Source organism: Danio aesculapii, chromosome 10, assembly GCF_903798145.1.
Source record: "Danio aesculapii chromosome 10, fDanAes4.1, whole genome shotgun sequence".
Lineage (NCBI taxonomy): Eukaryota > Metazoa > Chordata > Actinopteri > Cypriniformes > Danionidae > Danio > Danio aesculapii.
The window spans coordinates 8,681,134-8,686,086 of NC_079444.1; the positions used below are offsets into that span (position 1 = coordinate 8,681,134).

General features: G+C 34.1%; 1 long non-coding RNA gene across 1 annotated transcript; it reads right to left on the reverse strand.

The window, feature by feature from the left end:
* Positions 1 to 1,174: 1,174 nt before the first annotated feature.
* Positions 1,175 to 2,058, reverse strand: LOC130236393 (uncharacterized). Its single transcript, XR_008838466.1, has 3 exons — positions 1,982 to 2,058; positions 1,548 to 1,645; positions 1,175 to 1,442 (listed from the first exon to the last, which is right to left on the reverse strand). It is a non-coding gene; the product is annotated as an uncharacterized LOC130236393 (long non-coding RNA).
* Positions 2,059 to 4,953: the final 2,895 nt, after the last annotated feature.

A 4,953-nucleotide genomic window follows, 5' to 3' on the forward strand; every position in this document is an offset into this window, starting at 1 on the left:
CTAACCATAGCCCAAGTTTAGACGGCTACATATATACGTCTATTAGACGGTGAAATTTGGTCTAGGCTAAATCACAGCTAAATTTGGGCTGTCAGTGAAAATCTAATAGACGTCTAACCATAGCCCAAGTTTAGACGGCTACATATATACGTCTATTAGACGGTGAAATTTGGTCTAGGCTAAATCACGGCTAAATTTGGGCTGTCAGTGAAAATCTAATAGACGTCTAACCATAGCCCAAGTTTAGACGGCTACATATATACGTCTATTAGACGGTGAAATTTGGTCTAGGCTAAATCACGGCTAAATTTGGGCTGTCAGTGAAAATCTAATAGACGTCTAACCATAGCCCAAGTTTAGACGGCTACATATATACATTCATTAGACGGTGAAATTTGGTCTAGGCTAAATCACGGCTAAATTTGGGCTGTCAGTGAAAATCTAATAGACGTCTAACCATAGCCCAAGATTAGACTAGACGTGATTTAGACGCCTTTTCAACGGCTACATATATACGTCTAAAAGCCGGTGAATTTTGGTCTAGGCTAAATAATGGTTAAATTTGGGCTGTCAGTGAAAATCTAATAGACGTCTAAGTACAGCCCAAGCATAAACAAGTCATCAAAATTTCAGCTAATGAATGATTATGTTTATACATTTAATAAACAACAAAAATACACATTTACATATCAACATTTTTGATCAACAGGTTCTCAAAAATGCAATCCATTCAAACTAATTAAACAAAGCTTTTATTAATAAAAGCAACATTAACAATATTAAAAACATTAAACAATACAAAATAAATATATATAAAAATGTCAAAGTTATGACAAAACAAATAAGATAAAAACTAAGACTTTTTACTGTTGAACACAGAAGATATTTTAAAGAAAGCTGAAAACCTGTAAAAACCATACCATGGAAGTACAGGTTATACACCAATGGTTACAGGTATTCAGCTTTCTTCAAAATATCTTGTTCAACAGAATAAAGAAACTCAAAGGCTGTTATTTTTGCTTTATATGCACTCAAAATTATTCTTGTAGCTTAAACATATTCTGATTAAACAACTGAAAGCATGTGGTCTGTTTTGAGGATGTTTTAGGTTTTTATCTGGACTTTAAACAAGTTGGGATCATTGCTGTCTATAGAGAATGAGAGAACTCTCAGATTTCACCTGAAGTATCTTAATTTGTACTTCGAAGACAAATCAATGTTTGGTACGACACGGATAATTAAACGTTTTCATTTCTGGTTAAAAAAACCCTTTAAGTGTACATGAACCCAAAAAGTCCATCCAATCTATATGTGACACTCAGCAGGTTCTGCAAAACATCTACACCCACATCTGTAGGTCTGTCCCCAGGACCAGCATCCTCAGCCCAAATGATAAAGATCTCCACTGTTGTGTGTGCATTGAGATTCTGCCACTTTTAGTCCTGCAGAAAAAGAAGAGAAAATACTAAGATGTGTTCTAAACTCAGTCCTGTGACTGTGAGTTTTACAAATACATTTTTGAAAGGAAGATGGGTTGACACACTCACCACATATTCCTTTAAGTCTTCATTGAGGTAGATGCACAGACTCTTCAAATGAGGTAGATCTTCAGGACACAATCACGCTTGATGGTTACGTATTAAAACTAGAAGAAAAAAAACATCTATTAACATAAAAAATAATTAGCCACAGGTTTACAGCTTAAAGCTTTTTACTTATTTACACATTTAAATTAAATTATTTATTCACTTATTTTAACTATTTTAGAATCAATGTGTTATATTCAATATTTCTTTATGTCAACAGCAGTTATATGGATAATGCATAAATATTGTTTAATATTCATTCTGTGTGTTTGATGTGACTCGAAAGCTTCATCCAGCTTGTGAATGTACATGGGCAATCTGCATATGGACAGGGAAACAAGCAAATGTGGTCATAGTGTAAATGTTTTAATCTAAAGTGTTTAAGCAACTCATACCTGCTAGACTGCTCATTTTACACAGCCACACTCAAATATCTGTGGAGAAAAAAAACAAATAATTACAAATATTAGAGAAGCATTATAATAATAATAATAATAATAATAATAACTATCAGCTTACTTTATACTAGATTTTACTGTGACGAGTCAAAATACAGTTAATCATATTACTAAATGACATTTTCCATAACATAGTAAAGTTTATTTATAAAATATAAATCAATAAAAAATCAGAAATTAACTTGAATAGATTTTCTAAAAACAGAATTAACTTGGTACTTGTGTTTAAGTCTCTTGTTATGAAATCACAATCAAATATGATTTAAAAGCCAGAACTGCAGAAGTTTCATCTCATGACTGATTTTTTTATTTGACTTTCTAAGGCAATTTAATTAAGACGACTTGCATTATACACAATAAATGCTCTTAATCACCGAACTTTGCTTAATAAGTGTTTAATTTTGCGTGTTTAAAATGTTGTAACACTCCCTCACACCGTTTTTGTTTGTGTAAGATTTTTGGAATAAATGGTGCCTGTCCATTGATATTAGCGTAATACTATATTAAAACTCGCACATATAATAAAAAACATTGCTAAACAACATGATATTAAAGCAGATTACACTTACCTTGCAGGGCACTCGCGCTCGCAATCCAACGCGCTACAATTTTCAAACCACAACAGCTTCTTCCTCTTGATTTGTTGGTCCATTTCAGCCGAGCCGACTCGACAAATGTGCAATACCGCCATCTATCGTGTGGAGTGCAAAACTGCATTGGTTTTTCTTAACTGATTAGATCTGGCTTGTTTTACCTTAAGATATATGTAATATATTATAAAATAAGATATATTATGCCATATTCGTTTTTAATTAAAAATAAAAAGGCAGTAAGTCTGCAATAAATTTTTATGTAAATTTTGCGAGGTGGGTAAAGAACATCTAATTCAAAGCTAAATTATGGCTACAAATAGAACATGTCACGAAATTACACCTTAACACTTACTGATAATGCGTGCGTGATGCACGCGCCGCACAGCCAAATACTACAGTGAATCAGTTTAGGCTATCAGTGGGCTATAAATAGCCGGCCAAATGACGAGCTAATTCAAGGCTGCGCTCAGACTATGAAAATAGCATATATTTTTAAAAGCCCAAACTCCTTATATGCGATTGACTTTCCTTACTTGAAGGAATATCATACATATCACAAGGTATTTTGCCAAAAAAAAAGACAGGTAAGCAAATGTAATTTTTTTGGGCTAGAGATGGGTTACAAACAGCCGGACTAGATTGGGTCTATACTTCACCGAGAAACTGAAACTACGTCTATTACTTGCAGGAACCTCATAATTGTTATTGACCTTTCTTGCATGACGAAGTATCATACGTATCACAAGCTTTATTTAACAAAAAACATCATGCAACCAAGTTTAAGATTATTCGGGCTAAAATTGGGTTACACGTAGCCGGGCTAGACCTGGTCTACACTTCACCTAGCCGGTGAAATGACGGCTATTGCTTGCTGGGTACTGACCGGTACAAAATTCCAGTACGGTGACAACCCTAGTTACATTTACATGACGTTAAACACATCTAAAACTTGCTGAATACTTTCTAATGAAACCCTTACAGACACATGAGAGAATCCTGACTGTCCTATGATGTTTCAATCAGTGCTACCGCAAAGTCTGTATATGGTGATCCTCTCTCCACAAAGTCTGTGTTTCATGCAGGGACTTTATGAAGCAGTGAAGCATGTACCAGGACTGCATTCTAATCATCCTAGCCTTTGCTTCTGTACTGTGGTTTGGTGGCTTTGGGAATTAAGTAAAAAAAAAGCCACATGGCTTCAATTCAGCCCTGATCCACAACATTAGTTTATGAAGTTGATGTCACCCTTTACAAGACTTAAACCAATGAAGTTCCAACTTGTGCACCTTAAATATGCTCCAAACCATTAATCTCTGTGGTCAATTGTTTGGAAATATCCTGTAGGAACACATTACCTATATGGATTAAACATATACTGTACATGCACACTCTTAAAAGACCGCTGAAATAAACAGACAGCTTCTGAACTGTTAAAAGTATATTAGGCCATTAATATCAAATGTGGTTTAGATTACACAGTTTTACAATTTGGGAATAACACGATCAAGACATACAAACCATTCAGACACTTTTATGGTTATTACAATGGAATATCTGTATAAACCAGTCAATATGGGAAAATCTGGCCTGCACTACGTATGTAACCCAGATATATTCATAGGCTACGCAATTTAATTCAATGTACAGTGTGTGCAAATGTGAAAGTTATATAAAAAAATGGGCAATGTATTTTAACCACCAATTGTGTAGGTTTAAGTGGTAGGTTCTTGATTCCAAAGATTTAGCAGACCATTGAAATGTAAGTTCTCATCCGTTAACCGAATTTAGGCATAAAACATTTATGGAATTCTTGGGAATTTGGGACACACTGAGATTGGGATAGGAAGTTATGCAACATCTTTTTTGCAACTGTAAAAATGGCACACTGTGTAGTACTTGCTGCTGAGTTTGTATATCCAAAACAACAGTATTATTAACAGTCTAGAAACAAAAGAAAAAATATGTATATGGCACATAGACATAGATATAAAGTATATATCAAGCATCTTACTGTAGATAGATTATTATAACCATATACAAAGCTTTGAAAGAAACTGTCAGTTGGGTTTGTATGTTATGTAATGTTATATGAGGTATGGAGGATGGGGGTTTTATAAACTTGCTTTTCCCACTTTAGATGCAGTTTGAACTTGAAACACCCAAAAGTTTTTACTATCTAGATCCAACAGAAACACAATAAGAATAATAAAATTAATCTTGTGGAAACCTCTTAAAACAAGGAGCTTCCATCAACAAAACAATTTTACTCAGTTTGACGACAGAAACTGGGGCTTGCAGAACAACAACAGAACATTA